Here is a 16834-nt window from a genome sequence, read left to right on the forward strand (position 1 = left end):
CCGCGGCTATGATCTGCCCATTTTGATTCAACCAGCTACCGACGCTGTAGCCATACTGCAAGCTCAGCGTCTTGGGAAGACAAAGTGCATCAAGTTGACCTTCCAAGGGAACTGCATTCCAACGTACGTGAAGGTTGGACACTTTCGGCATGCAGTTAGGCCTTTCGTCCTGAAGCCTCTCCAGTGCCGGAAATGCATGAAGATAGGACACGTGAGTAGTGTGTGCAATTTCCCCATCGTGTGCCCACTGTGTATTCAGCCACACAGCAGCGATCCTTGCCGGGCAACAGTCCTTACGTGTGCCAACTGCTGCGGCCCTCATGACGCTGCCTCAAAAGATTGTCCTAGCCTGAAAAGGGAAAGGGCGGTACTCAAACAAATGACAAGAGACAATTCCACACACAGAGAAGCTGTCGCTAAGGTGCGACGACGTCGTCGCCCTCGTCACAGACCTTCTAAAGATGTAGCGAGCATTGGAAATGATCGCCCAAGAATTTCCGCAACTTGTCCTCCCCCTCCGCACACTACTTTAAGGATTGGGAGCAATATGACTGGCGAGGCGCAGACGGTTGTCGCAGACGGGCCTTGGCCATCCCTGCCTGAGCTACACACACCCGCAGTGACCAAGCAGGTATTGCGCACTCATACTACCGAGCCCATTGCTAATCAAGCGCAAGTCGCAACTCCTATCCAAGACTGGGACCGGCAATTGACTTGACCATCGCTCCCGAAGCACCCACCCCAGCACGGCGCACCCAGTGTGCTGAGCCTGCTGCTCAACTACTGCGGGTAGTAGGTCAGAAACCGACCCATATCGCAGACGAGCAAGTGATTGCAATGCTGAAGCCAATCAATCGTGAATGCCATGCGGGTGCTGCTTTCCAGCATGCACATGCCAGCTGCACAGAATGCACTGCTGATGCTGGATTTGTTGAATCTAGTGCTCGCAAGCTGCCCAGTAGCTGGCACAACGCATCCTCCAGCCTCATCCTTCCGAGAAGTCCGATGCTTACGTTGTCATCAACATTATCAGCCGCAACGGCGAGCAGCCTTTCTTGACAGTGAAACGTCTGCGCTGCCTTGTGATGGAGGGCCCTCTATATGTTCTACTCAGGTCGCAGCAGTCGGCAGCCCTCAAGGTGTGCAGGTTACAGCTGCGGCGGCCTGCGACTTACTGTCATTGTCTGTCGTGCTTGCTACGGAACACATATCTCTGCTTCTTATTCTTTTACACCCTCCTTATCCCTCTCCCCCAATGCCCAACCGGAACATTTTACTGGTTAACCTCCCTGCCTTTCCTCTACCACTTCTCTCTCTCTCTCTCTCTCTCTCTCTCTCTCTCTCTCTCTCTCTCTCTCTCTCTCTCTCTCTCTCTCTCTCTCTCTCTCTCTCTCTCTCTCTCTCTCTCTCTCTCTCTCTCTCTCTCTCTCTCTCTCTCTCAGGCTATGAAGGTCACCGTAGTAGAGGACACCGGGAATCTCGACCACCTGCGGTAACGTGCACTGACACCGCACAGTACACGGGCCTCTAGAATTTCGCTGCCGTCGCAATTCGACCGCCGCGGCCGGGATCGAGGCCGGTCGCGGGTCTTTAGAGTCAGCAGCCGAGCGCCATTCACAATGAGCCACCGTTTCGGCACAGGGTTTTAAGGCACATATACGTGAGCTGCAGAAGCCGTCAAGCTCCAAAACAGAGGGTTAAAATGCGTGTCTGTCTTTTGTGCTAAACGAACCAAACCTTTTGAGATATGTAGTTTGTATAAAACATTTATTTATTTATTTTTATTTATTCTTTATAGCGTTAGAGTAGGCATCATGTTTAACAAATGAAATAATTCAAATTAAAGTGGAAAGAAATAAAAAACATAACACACAAGAGAATAAACACAACTCATATATAAGGCGATAAGCGGAGCACATTCAAAAACAAGAATATGATAAAAATTAGATAAAAATGGTGACTAACAGATATTCTCAACAATAAGATTTCTTCGATGAATGTGATGGATGGGGAAGCCGATTCCACTCGGCGCTAGTCTTAGGTAAAAAGCAATCATGAAGTAATTAGTTCGAGAGCATGGAATGAAAACTCTATGGCGGTGTACGTTGTATACGGGATGGTAAGTATACGAGGGTTGAGCTATATGCTCGCTTTTTCGGGACTGATTATCAAAGAATACTTAATGAGAGAGACAAAAACGTGAAATTTTTCCTCGGGTTTGTAAATCGGACACATCCAGGGGAGATTTAATTAATGAAACAATAGCTTTGCGCGAATAATTAGAGACTATAATGCGAGCAGATTTGTTTTGAATGGCTTCGATAGCATCAATAAGAGTATGTTGAGCTGGGTCCCAAATTACTGAGGAATATATATTCAAGCTTTGGACATGCAGTAGACTTATATATTATTAGTTTAATCTGTAACGGTGACTGGGAAAAAATTGCGGCACAAGTAGCCATAATTACATTATTGTTAATTATGTAATTAACGTGGGTATTTCTAGAGAAGCCACTGGTTATGGGAAATCCTAGACAATTATATGAGTTAACATCACTAAAGGAGTGTTATTAACTTTGTAGTCTGATATTTCAGTAGAAATTAAACGATGTGAAATAGTCAGGTGCTTACATTTTTTGATGTTAAGGGTCATTAACCAGCTGCAACCGTTAGAAATATTATCTATGTCGGACTGCATGCAAAGCAAGACATCCGGCTTAGTTCTTTTTACGATAAAGAACGTAGTTGTATGTGAATAGCTTAATAGAGGAGTTAACGGATGCAGGAAGGTCATTTTGTACAGATTAGAAAGAGTAAGGGACCTAACACAAAACCCTGAGGGACACCAGGTTTTACTAAACAGAATGGTGAGGCGCTCTGATTAGCTATTACGTACTGAGAATGGTTACTTACAAATCATTCAGTCCGTTTTAATATTCCAGAATCAATATTTAATATGCTGGTCTTTAGTAACAGTAAATGACGGGGAACTTATGAAATGCTTTGGCGAACTCGAGGAAAGTGAAGCAAGTTATTGAATTACAGTCAAGGGCTGAAGCTATGTCATGAGGAAAACAAAGAAGTTGGGTTTCACAGGAGTAGTACGTTCGAAAACCGTGTTGAGCGGAGCAAAATAATGGGTTAGATTCGAGAAAGAAGACAAGATTTGAGTAGATGACGTGTTCTAAACGTTTGGAGGAAATTCTGGCTAATGAGATCTGTTTGTAATTAAGTGGGGATTGTGCATTGCCTGATTTATATAGAGGGACCACTTTCCCTACTTTCCAATCATGCGGCAAAGTGGAACACTGGATTGACTGCGTGAAAATGTGCGATAAAAGTATAAATGAGAAAACTTGGGTATTTTCCAGAAGCTTGGAATTAATTTCGGCGCTGCCAGAACATGATAAAAGTTTAGTTTGCTAATTAAATGCATTACTCCGACAGAGTCGATGACAATACAATCCGTAAAGGAAAAGATTTGAGATTACATACAGGTGGTTGAGCAATCGTTGAGGAATCGTTGAATGCGTTTGCAAATACATCATTTAAAGCAGAACAGCAATCTTCATTGGGCATAGGTTGGTTATTTGAATCAGCAAGTGATATGACAGCTTTCATTTAGGGTTTCACAATGCTCCAAAACGTTGGTGGATTGTTTGAAAGAAGCGACGGTAGCGTCTTCTGAAAAAAAAAAAAAGAATGCTTGGCTACTTTGACAGCAGTTCGATAAGAATTTAGGACTTCGCGACAAGCGTGCCATCGGTTCAGATTTTGCTCGTCTCGCTGAGCGAAAAGGCGCTCTTTTTTTTTTGTTGAGCAGTCTTTCCAGTGTTGCATCCAATAGGATTCTTAAATAGTATCCACTGTGAGTAAAACAAGCGTGACAAGTATGTTTCAACAAACAATTCCAGGTTTCGCATAACTGAGGTGAAGTCGGCCTTACTGTAGTTTCTCATTGTTTTGGAATAATAATTCGAGCAGAAATGAGACTGTTTATGTTGAAATGCTCAAATCAATGGTCGCTTAAACCAGGAAAATACTTTCACGAATGTATAATGTCTTGCGCTGTGACGTGAAGTAAGTCTAGCACATCAGCTGAAGTTGGGCCAGATCTGGCAGGTTTATCCACTAGTTGCGTGAGGTTAAAGTCAATGCATAAATTAATGTAGTATAAACTTTTGGGTGATGTTTGAATGAAGGTAGGGCAGTCCGTTGCCCAGTTGATTTTTTGAAAGTTAAAATTGCTTAAGCCGGAACCTCAAGTTTACATTGTCCATAACGCCCTCCAAATAAATCATTAAATGCAGATTCAGAACTAGGTGGTCGGTAGCATGGACACACGAAAAAATTCTGATGGCTGTATTGGATATTCACATAAGTAAGTTCCAAGGAACTGTTTATTACGACAATATTTGATACAAAGTTGTCAGCTACGCCAATTAATACGCCTCCTCCTTACCATGATATCCCAGTCTAGCGGTAAACATATTCTATTCGGAGCTCAATAATTCTGCATCGCTAATTTTTGCAGACAGCCAGGTCTCTGTGAACACGACATTGTCAGCAGAGCAATCATCACAACCGGAAGATAAAGTATCGCGTTTATTCACGAGGGTTCTAACACTGGAATATAAGAATGACACTTCATGATGACTAGAGCTCCGACGCCTGGGGGTTGTTAAATTATAACGACCTGCTAGGAGAAGTATTCAGTGAATCGGATGTATGCGTAATGTTATTAATGGATCAACGCTCTTGTTGCTTTACTGAACCTGAGCATCTTTTGAACCTGAGCACTGAGCACCTTATCATGTTTAAGCTTGCTTCGGGGAGGTGAGTATAGTGCCCCTAAACTTGGATAAAAGGAGCCGAACAATGATGGGCCGACATTTTCCGGGGGTATGTTTACCTAGTCCATTCGGTCGTTCCAGCGACGGCGGCGGCGCCACGCGGCCTCTTCCGGAAGCAGCGAGCCGTTTATCGCTTCTCGCGGCGCGTGCGATCGCAGTTGTTTGGAACGCGAAGATAGGTGCCAAAAATGAAAATATTCTGCTATTCTACTATGTTCGAACATTGAAAAAAAACAATTATGTTCATGCCAACAGGTAAAGGGTGTAAAACGAAGAGATCAAGAGCGTTTGGCAGGTTACCAAGGCGCTGCAGCCCGCTCCCCTATGTGTTCCTCAACAATGTACTTTGTTGAGGCCACGACAGCGCATCGTCAATGCTTTCCATTTGGTAGTTTTGTTTATACGGCTTTAGTGTGTGTGTGCAGCTACGTAAAAGCAGTGCAGTGCTTAAAAACTGAGCTAATGTGACGCATATTGTTATATTTTGAGACGGCCGTTTGCAGCAAACGAAGATTTTTCATCAAGCTTCAGTCTTTTCAAGTTTATATCAAACACGGCTTCCTTGCCACAGCTTGATCGCGAAATGGGGATATGAATTGCAAGAAAATGACAATTTCATCTTTGTTTCTCGGACATAATGCGCAAAGAGGCTGAATAAATGGAAACGTTTGTTATGAAATGTCGTCTGCTCACCCGATCACAACGCTTTTCCGCCGCTAGTCGAAAACACATTTTGAGCGCTAATTGCGACTGTATTTGCGACTGTAGCTCTAACGACCCTCTGCCTGCCGCTTCGAAGAACAGTATACATTGCCTCTTCTATTTCCGCGTATGTGGGCAACTTACGCTGCGTCGGATCAAACCTAATCTGCAGGGAGGCTCCGCCAACATCCTCGGGAGAAAATATGGACCGCCGATAAACCTTCTCTTTTTATCTAAACAAACAGAGGATCACGACATGAAATTGAAGGCTCAAGGATCTTGATGTTTCTGGCTTGTTTGATGTATCCAAACATAAGAAAACTGGTTTTGTTCACTATTCTAATCGGTGAGTCGAGTAATACATGACGGCGCGAACCATGGCCAGTGTTATCAAATGCTTTTTTTTCTCCAATTCTGTTTGCATGTAATCAGCGCGCAATAAATACACATACCGTATTTATGCGGGTAAGCGCTGAACTTGTATAGGCACTAAATATAGCGTAAGTCTGTCTGGGTAATTAACGTACAGTTTCTTCAGAAGCCAGCTTAAAAATTGGACTGAATTTTCTTTTCGGTATAGGCGCCGAAAGCCACCAATATCACGAAAAAACCTGATGGCCTTACCCGCACATAGACGCTAATCAGCGCACAGAAACGCGCCGAAAGAAAAAAAAAGTGAAAGGCGCAGAAAAGTTACTGTTAAAAAGTGTTTATCGCACTTAGCTGTGCTGAGTTTGTTGCACGTTTCAGTGCCGAAGGAGATTTTGCAGCGCTCGCGCCCTATCCCTGCTTATATCGATAAAGTTTATTTCGAGCCTGTAATGCAGCCGAACTGAAGCATATGCAGTCAGCAGTAAACAAAAATGATTTACTGCTGCTCATATAGGCGCTAAATAGCACACGAAAGATGTCACATCGTCAAGAAGTCGCTGTGCTTCTATATACGCAGTCCATGGCAGCAGCGCCACCACCGCCTTGTCCGCCATGTCGTACTGCCGTCGCGCCACCTATAGGAGCTGGATCGACCGAATATGTTCGGGAAATGCGATCGTCACCTGTATCCTAATTTAAATTCATGGCCATATTTAAAATTCTATAGATTTTCTCTTCAGACAGTGCCCAGGTTTCCTATTCACTTTCTGAAATGCCGTGAAAAATACGACTTTCTCGACGAGTACGATCTTCGAAGTCGCCGAGGCGTGCACTTAATGCAGTTAACTGCGGCTGGTTACTTGCACTACTTTGCCCTTCAGAGCTCTGAACTTTTTCATCTATAACTGTAATCCAATTGAGTGTGTCGGTGACTTGTTGCTCAAGTGAGAGCTGCGCTGTTGTCACTTCATTTAGGGAGGCCATTATTTCTTCATGGTTTGTATCCATTATGCAGTAATTTTATCAGGAACATCAATTCGTTTTACTCCTTGCTAGCGCCATTATTCCACGGACCAAGGTTTAATTCTACTTAACTAGACATATCTTTAAAACTTGAACACGCCCTTACGAAAAACTAAATTTTCTTTTCCAACAACAAATTTTTCTGTTGTATTTTGGGACGTCACAACAGAAATTGTTGTAGTAACAAAAGAATTTCCTGTAGTATTGAGCAGTTCCCTGCCGTAACGACAGAACCAGTTTGTCGTAACAACAGACAACTTCGCAATACTGCAGAAAAATCTGTTGTAACAACAGGACGACAAAATTTTCTCTTGTGTTTTGGGATCGGCCAACAAAACGTTTGGGAAGGAAGGAGCAGCAACGAAACATTGTTGGACTTCTTACAGTAAAGCGAAGGAGCTGAACCTACCTGCGTAAAAAAAAAACAAAAAAACGGAGCGGTGTTTGAGACGTCCGCACAGCTGTTGCACAACCAAGCCAACTGAAGGGGCGTTGTTGCCGGCAGCTCTTCATGGAGCGTGCTGGTGAGACATCAGTCGATGCCGATGGCTGGGATGGGATAAGATTGCTGTCGAATGTGGTTTTGATGTTTTGAAAGGGCGGAGGATGTGTCTAGTTGTGACAAAAGTACGTTATCAGCGAAAACTGATAACATGCATCGCAGACTTGCTTCGTTGTTGAATGGAACAGCTGCTGGGATTCCGCGCCAACTTTCCGACTGATCCACGTCGTCAAAGCCATAACATGGTCCAAAAAACGGAACGGTGATTGAGACGACCGCATAGCTGATCAATAACCAAGCCCAACATTTAGCCCTTGGGGAACATAACAACACTCGATAAGTCAACAAGTGCATTTTCGACTAACTGCAACACTGACTGGAAAGGAATGTGTTCGTTGCCGTCATTATCATCGGCATGACTGCGCCCACTGCAGGACAAAGGCCTCTTTCATATCTCTTCAATTAACCTTGTCCGGGGCCAGCAGCGATCGCCATATATCCCCGCAAACTTCTTAATCTCATCCGCCTCCTGCTACGACTGCCCTCTCTTGTAATCCACTCCGTTACCCTTAAGGACCATCGGTTATCTTGCCTTCGCATTACATGCCCAGTTGAAGCCCATTTCCTCCGCTTGATTTCGAATAAGGTGTCATTAACCCGCGTTTGCTCCCTGAACCACTCTCACTTCCAGTTTCAGTTCCAGTTTTGTGCTTGAGAATAAAATGTGGTTTACCGTTAGCTTGGGTCCACATATTTCACATAGAGGTTCGTCCTTTTTTCATTAATAAGAAGTCATGTGTAAAATGTGTGTGTGCAGTGCGAAGAGGGTATAAAATTACTTCGATAAAATAAAACATTTCTATTTATTTACCACTAGGGTAATGCGTTTTAGAGGGTAATGAGTAATACGTAAAGACATGGACAAAATACTAAGCAAGAGCAGAGAATAGTAGATCGCGAAAAGAATGAAAACTGTGCAAATAAGGGATCAACACAATATTGCACAATACTAGCGGTAACAGCAGAACGAAACAGTAAAGCATAACGAACTAATACTCTGCATGATTTCCTTCAGCCAAGACTTAGTGGGCTTTACGCGATGTAGCTTATTGTTCTCTTCATTATCCCATGCCAGTAAAGCACTTATTACTCTATTTATTGTTCCACGGTGCCACAAAAGCCATGATTGTGGTTTTCTGGTAGAATGTTTATATTTTGTTATAGTGCGATAATTCTCCATGAGTTCTGAAACTTCACGATGGGTTCCGTTTTCCAAATGCTTTCATATCCTATAGGCAGAAGTTTAAGCGGTATTTTTAATGCAGTGCTAATCCCTTGTTTCATGTAGTGCCTCGATTCCAACAGTCCTCCAGTCGCCCAGCAAGTGTCCGTCTCAACATCCTTTCATGACCAGGTTGTACAGGTCCACATCGGTGGCAGGTCCAGGACCTGGAGGATCGTTCCATTTAGTGTCTGAGAAATGCGTTTGGAATGTCACCCGACCAAGAAGCCATTTATTGTCAAGGTGTAAAAGCAGGTTAAATATAACTTGTTTTCTTATGTGGAAGTCGGTTTCAAATAAGACGCTTAAATCAAAAGGTGACATAAAGCCATTATCTTCACTGAAGACTGATTTAAAGTGTTTATAAGAAAGTTGCGATATTACTGCCACAATGAACTTCCATAGCATACTAATGAAACACATCGCACTCTTTAGAGACTGTCGAGATAGAACGCGAACATTATTTTGGAGTCGTGCTTATGGAACCTTGGTAGTGATTCCCCACAATAGTGGTCTTTATTGGCGCTTCCTTGACTTATAAGCAGAAAAGAAACGTCACATACTTTTTCGTGAACAGATGTAAATTTTTCTTTTTCTATTGCCTCTGAAGCTGTAATGTCTCTAAAGGGATACTTTTCTTTTCTCTACTGCTGTCCCCACGGAGTTTGAATCTTAGTTTTCATTTGCTTAGATTTCATTTTGTAGCCCTACACTGCATCCCAATAAAAATGCCAAATAAGTGACTGAGAACACACACCTCGGCAAACCTGCGTTGAGCACTCAGTTCGGTGCACATAACTAATTGAACCTCGAAGATGTCTCCGACTAAGTTCATTGCATTTCAGGTCCTGTGCTTGAGCGTGACAGTTTCAAAGCAGCCCTGTTGGAACTGGAGGAAGGTTTTTTTTCTTCGAAGCTATTTGCACTTCAACTTAACAGCCAAAGCAAACTGACAAGAATCGGCAGGGATATTTCAGTTGCAGCCAGCCAAATGCACAATCAGTTTGAGAAGAAAGAACAATTAAGCATCCGCGTAGTCAGCGCGAGCGCAGCTGTAGTTTTAAAGAAATGCCACCGACGGGCGGATCCCGGCGCCGCCCAGGCGTTGTACTCTCAGTCTTTTCTTTTCTGCCCAGGAGCTGCTTTTGCATTCGGGAAGGGCCGCTGCTGTTGAAGCGCACGCCCGAAGCTGCGGCCGTGGCAACAGAGCGAACTGCTCGGCGCGGCGGTGCTTTCTGCTCCTCCGCCGCCCCCTCTCGAGAAGTTTCGACAGCACGCTCCGTATGCAAATGAGGGCCTCATCTGGAAACTATGTCGTCAGCCAACGTTCGCTTGTCCTCTTTGCTTGCCCCGACCGAAGGCGCACAGACTGCCGTAAAGAAGATTCAGAGCAAGGTGCCATGCTAATGGACACATACGCCATGAAAAAAAAAAAAATTCTGTAGTTGACGTCACGTCGCGAAGAATATAGAAAATGACGTTCGATGCAGTATGACGCCATGTATTTTCCAAGCTCTAATGCACTTTTTGAAACTGCGGTGGTCTCCTGATCTTCCAAATTTATCTTCCATTAATTGATTCCAAAATATTTCAGTTATTACAACACATACTTGAAGAAGTACACCATCATAATTGGGTCACAAGCTCTGACACCCAAGAGGCTTTAGAGGAGTGTAGACAATTAATTGTTGGGTGCTTGTGGTCTTCTTTGTTAATGATGCATAAGACATTCGTACATAATAGATTACCATGTGGCATTGGTGGCTATGACGGAGCTAGGACGTCAAACTTGCATATAGGTCACGCGAGGCATGAAAAAGCAGCGACGTATTCGCTGCTTGGTCATTTTTATTCACTACAACGCTAAAGCCAGCCTTCCTCAAGAGCCGGAATGACAACGAAGGAAGAATCAGGAATTCTATTGCAGTTTTTGAATGCCCCACTTGACCTATGCGCGACTTTGACGTCACAGATCTGTAAATATTTTCAGCAGCGCGACCACATTGAAGGAAGGAAGAGGCGAACATGAAAGAGCGCTGAACTAACAACTTTACTTGAGAAGGCTGCGGTGAATGCATATATAGTCTCAAGGCAACGCCCACAATCTTGGACCAAACAATGGTTTGGTTTGGTCCAAGACCCTTTTACCAAGCAGTTCAGCCCAAAAAAGCAGAGGACCAGGCTGGGGGAAATCTTGCACCCATGAGAAAACCTGTGGGTACCCGGCGGCACTGGGGATCGAAACCGACGCCGAAACAACACGAAAGAAAAATTGGATTATAAATTATTCAGCGGTCAGAGGGGAATACCACGTTGTGATCCATGCAGAATAATGTCTTAGGCATCACGCAAAGAAGAAAACATGTCACCAAAATTAGCTGTCTGTACTCCTTTAAGTTAACTATTTGAAAGGTCCCTGAAACGGTTTGGCCGCACAGTAAGAAAAACGAAAGGCTAACTGATATTTGATCACCCATTATCCTCCGGCAAAAAAAAAAAAAAATCTATCCAGCTTATTTAGCACCAAAGATATCTGCGGTTAAAAATAGCCCACAATTTTTCTTCTCAGAACTCATACACCGGAACCAACTAGTTAAAGATATGAAGATCAGATACACGGGACTGCGTTCCCTCCCACATTACGTCACCGGGCTTGGCTTGTTTCTTCCGGTTGGCGCCGTCGCTTCCCCGTGTTCCGTTTCTCCTATAAACGTCGTAAGTTTTTGGAATCGACGGCATCATCGCACATGCGGTACGGGCAGATGACTTGTACCTGGTATGCCTGCAGCATCTAACCTCTCTTTCCTATAACGCCTACATTTCCGTTGTGAAGAGCGCTGTAGCGTAGCCTCCGAGATCCGCTCAAATAAACTGGCGCCTGCGCCGGCGTTTTGCTTGCGATATCTGTTTCTGTCGGGGATGGCTACTCCTTTATTTCGCTTTTGGTCTTTTATTTTTTACAAAAGTTACGTTTTAGTTGAGACTGGCCTCTGGATGCGACACCACATCGATATACGCAGGCCAACTTCTATCGGTCCATAGTGTTCCGTTAGGAAGTAGCGTGCAAAAAAAAAAAAAACACTGCTTGTAGCATCTGACATTCATTACGAAAATAAATACTGAATTTCGGTATTTCGGTATTTTGGTACCGAATTTCGGAAAAGAGATGCACTCTGCAAGTGCAAGGTGCCGTATGGACGAAGAGGCGTTTCTTGAGATATCTTTGCACTACACGCATCGAAGCTATTCTTAGCAGTTTTTTTTTTTTGCGGCGGGTTCATAGAAAGCACAAATGCGCAAGGTAGTACACATTTTAACGTAAAAGACAACTCAAAAGTTCCGAAAATCACGCTGATAAATTATGAACACCACATGCAACGAAGGAATTGCTGTTGTAAATTACAACGCCGGATCTCGCTCTTTTGATTTTGTTGTAGAAGCGCGGCCTCCACCGAAGTACACCATAAACAACCTAATTAGGTTATTCACTGCGTGCACGGTTGCTCGGGGAGTCGCAGCTACTCGCATGCAGCTATATTTGCTGACGTAGCAAGCAGCAACATATACAACCAAAATAGAGGAATTAAGCTTGTGCGGGCGACATGGTCTCCATCGGGGAAATATGTAACGAACTAGCGTGAAGAAAGAATACATTTTTTTAGAAGGCGAACTTTCGTGCACGCTACGAAATAAGTCCGCTGTTGTAAACAAGTATTTGAGAAAAGCAACTGACAGAGTTTCAAGTATGCCACCATATTGGTGCAAGAAAGAGGTGAGGATTAAGCTCTTCGACGCTATCGACGGTCTCTCTTTCTCGCACAAGCACACACACACACACGCGCATGCGTGCACCAAGAAAAAAAAATGGAGGACTCCTGTGCTGCGCTTATGAATTGACGCGATAGCGTACGCCGTTTTGTACGTCATTTGATGCTGACGCGACTCTTAAGCATTTTTTTTACAAGATTCTTTTATTAGCACGACGATTACGCCGATACTTAGCATCAGCAAACATTGGCTTTCCATTCTGAGCAGTTTGACACCTTTGAACGCATTTTTCATTTTTTAATCGTTTCCATTGATTAATTGACCAATTACACACCATAAATTATTAGCATCATTCAGCATTGACTTTTCATTCTGAGCATTATGACTCCTTAAACCCCCTTTTCAATTATCATTTTTTTTCATTGTAATAATTACTCAATTATTAAAATAATTACAATTATTTCCTTAACTCGTCATCCACTATCATGCACCAATCATCCACTAGAACCGCGAATTACCACGATGCGATTTTTATACGCATGGTGGTGGTGGTAGTGGTTTTATTAAAAATAATAGTAAAAAGGAAGGAAAAGATTTTTGCTAGCCCCGGCATCTGCCATCGATACTGAAGCACCTGAGCTGGGGCAGCGGAAATAAAGGACAGCAGGCAGAATGGAGAAATGAAATGAAAGAGGTGAGGGGACAGGAATAGAGGACAGGGGGAGAAGTAATATGTACAAACTATTTACACAATAAGTAATGTGTCCAGGTTGTGTGCGTGATTAGTTCATTTTTATACGCATCCCACCAGACTCTTTCCGACACGTGGTGCCGACCACTGTTACGCCGGCGGCTTTTCCAATAAAACGGTAGTAGTCTGAACAGAAGTCGCTTTTGGATAAAAGACTTTCCGCTGCTTGCGACGACTTCACTGCTACCATTTATAGTCAATGTCTGTAGGCAAGCTGGAAGCAATAAATGTCAATCATAAAGGTACCATCACTAGCCTCAGTAATGGGGTCGGTGCGCAAGGGGTGTATCGTGAAGCCGCTTCGAAGTATCGCTTCTCGGCCTCATGGCTAAGATCGTATGTATGTATCTGTTCTTATCAGCTTAATATCTGATACGGGCCCCCTGTGGGCCCCAGGATATTAGATATTTTTTGGGATATGGTTCCGTGACGGGGCTTGCTCCTCCGAAACCGCGGGTTGCCGTGGCATTGCACTACCGCCACGTGCGGCCCAGTCCCTTCGGGGGACGTATTTGAAATCAAAAATGAGATTCTTCATTCAGAAGCTGCGTTCTTTTCGCAGTTGGTATCAATGGTCGGAGATCAAATGTTTCAGCAGATAAAAGAATGTGCATGAAAAACGGTTGCGTCAGAATTTTGGTAAGAAAGTTGGTATTTGAGGAAAGGAAACGCGTAGTCACTGAACCACGCCTTCAAGGTGCACGAAAGAGGAATCTGAACTCGTCTTTTAGACAATATACAGACGTGACGTCCATTTTTATCCTGGGGATGGGCCGGTACGCCGTCGAGGCCTCTCCGAGAAACTCATGAACCGCTACTTTCGCCCGTATACGGTTCTGCGCCGCATCGGTGGCCTTGATCTCCGGGGTGCTGCCCGAAGGAATGCGACCGTCATCTCGTCGTTCCTCCCGCCCTGAAATTGTGCAGGTCAAGACCATCCTTGCGCTCGATTTAAAAGGGGCATTTGACAGTGTCAACCACCAGGGAATACTGGATGAGCTTAACAGCATGAACTGTGGTGACCGCACATATAATTACGTGAGGGACTTTCTCTCCAATAGAAAAGCGTCAATAAGTATTGGTGATCGGACCTCCTCTCCGTTCAATCTAGGTTCCAAGGGCACCCCGCAGGGAGCGGTCTTGTCTCCGCTTCTCTTCAACCTGGCCATGCGTGGGCTACCAGAGAAGCTAGACTGCATCCAAGGCATTGAGCACGCTATATACGCCGACGACATTACGATCTGGTGTTGCAGCGGTAATGAAGGGGAAATTCAAGGCCGGCTTCAGGAAGCAGCGAATGTCGTGTGCCAGCATGCGGCGAGGCATGGGTTAACGTGCTCTCCCGAGAAATCAGAGTTACTCCTGATCGACCGTGGCAAGAGGCAGAATACGGGGCTTTTGCCGTCCACTCCCTCTGTCGCCATTATGGTCCAGGGTATGAGCATTCCGATCAAGAAAGAGATCAAGATCCTGGGAGCCATCATACCCAGCGGCAACACTAACACCACTACAATCAGACAGCACCAAGCCTATTCCGAACAAGTCTCTAGAATGCTACGCCGGGTAATCAGGAAAAGAAATGGGCTAAGAGAGAAGGAGGCCCTAAGATTAGTTCAGGCTTTCATTCTCTCTAAACTAACATACGCCACCCCGTACTTGCGGCTTAGCAAAAAGGAGAAACACCAACTAGATGTTATTATTCGAAAGGCAGTTAAGACGGCGCTGGGACTCCCTTTATGCACATCCACTAAGCGCTTACTACAGCTGGGGATCCATAGCACCATCGACGAACTAATAGAGGCCCACCGTGTAAATCAAATTGTAAGGCTCTCAACATCTAAGCCTGGCAGGGAAATATTACAGAAGCTGAGAATCAGTCCACCCCGGGAAGTCGCTGACAAGATCGACATGCCCATGCAGATGAGATCACACATCACGACTCACCCCCATATCAAAACGCATGGATGAGGAATAACACAGAGGACGGAGACTAGCCAGAGCTAGACACCTCTCTAAGCGCTGGGATGGAAACAAAGACGCGATCTACGTCGATGCAGCTGGACCCGCTAACGGAGTCGCGGCAATTGCAGCAGTTTCACCCCGGGGGGATATCATTGCAAGCAGCCTTATCCAAGCGGTGGACACAACATCGGCTGAAGAAGCAGCTATCGCACTAGCGATATCAAAGAACAGCGAGGCAACGGTTATGTCCGACTCACAAGCAGCGGTACGCAATTACCTCAGAGGCCGCGTTGGCGCTCCGTGTTGGGAAATTTTGGAAAGGTCTAATCCTTCCAACATCCAGATCTTCTGGACGCCAGGGCACCTCTCAACGACGGGCAATGAGGCGGCCAACACAGCTGCTCGAGCTCTCCTGCATCTGGCACGCAGCCTCTCTCTGACATAGTTGACAACCCCTCACCCTTACTAAGCTACGCAGAAATTACGGAGTACTATAAGGCCACAAGAAGGAAATATCCTCTTCCTCACAAAACCCTAAGTAAATATGAAGAACACATAATCAGGCGACTACAAACTAATACTCTGCCCAATACTTACCTAATGAGTAAATGGTACCCAGAAACCTACCATTCGTCCTGCCCCTTCTGTGGAGCAGTTGGCACATTCTTTTACGCGGTTTGGGAATGTCAAGAAAACCCAGACTTAAACAGCAATCCCGATCCGACTCATGAGCGCTGGGAGGCAACCCTTCATAGCCACAGCCCACTCGACCAGAAATCGCTGGTTGAGAGGGGCCGGATTATGATGACGACCAATGGGTTCTCGTACTTAACCCACCCAGTTTTTTGTGCTCTGAATAAATGTTTTTCCTCCTCCTCCTCCTGTGCACGTTGTCCGGCCTAAGCCGTATTGCGCGTGATAATCGTCTGCATTTCCCACTGCCTTCTACATCGGCCAGAAAGATTTCTGGGCCCCTGTGTGGTCTCCTGCCAAGTGTTTTTTGCTGTCGGGTTAGCATCGGGACGATGCTTCTTTATAGGGGGAGGTAGTGTAGCGAAGAGAAATTGAAGCGCGATTGTCGCGTGCCGACGACGACGCTGCTGCTGGCGGACCTGCCTGTACCTGTGTTCTTGTGCTCCTGCTATCACCACCTGTGCTCGCCGCCGGCCTCTACGTCAAGCAAGCTGTGGCAATATTAGCGATTACCCCGTAGAGTATCTGTTACGGGTCCAATTGGACTTATTTTTGGAAATGTGGCGGAAAGTTTGAAGGTTGCTTCATTTCCGCCACCGGTTGGCCCGGTATTGCACTGCCTCCGGGATCGGCCTTGTCTTTAGAGCGTCTTTACTATCCTGACTTTTTATCCCATCTTTCAACCCTCCTACTCTCTGCACGTGGCAGCAATTGTGGCTCGGCTTGAGCCAGTGAGCAGGCCTGTGCATTTTCCTTTTCTTTCTTCCTGGCAACAACAGACAGACAGACAGATTACCTTAGTAAATACTTTATTGGCAACGGACAGTAAGCTAATCGGTCTGTAATTTTTCAAGTAGTTGAGTTCTCCTTTCTTATGGAATAAGATGATGTTAGCGTTCTTCCAAGCTTCCTGTACGCTCGAGGTC

At 45.0% G+C, this 16834-nt stretch overlaps 1 non-coding gene and 1 pseudogene across 1 annotated transcript; both read left to right on the plus strand.

Moving 5' to 3' along the window:
* The first annotated feature begins 13561 nt into the window (after positions 1 to 13561).
* Positions 13562 to 13752, plus strand: LOC144095737 (U2 spliceosomal RNA). The gene has a single exon (XR_013306759.1). It is a non-coding gene; the product is annotated as a U2 spliceosomal RNA (small nuclear RNA).
* Positions 13753 to 16395: 2643 nt separating this feature from the next.
* Positions 16396 to 16550, plus strand: LOC144095753 (U2 spliceosomal RNA; annotated as a pseudogene).
* Positions 16551 to 16834: the final 284 nt, after the last annotated feature.

This window comes from Amblyomma americanum, chromosome 6 (genome assembly GCF_052857255.1).
Source record: "Amblyomma americanum isolate KBUSLIRL-KWMA chromosome 6, ASM5285725v1, whole genome shotgun sequence".
Taxonomy (NCBI): Eukaryota; Metazoa; Arthropoda; class Arachnida; order Ixodida; family Ixodidae; genus Amblyomma; species Amblyomma americanum.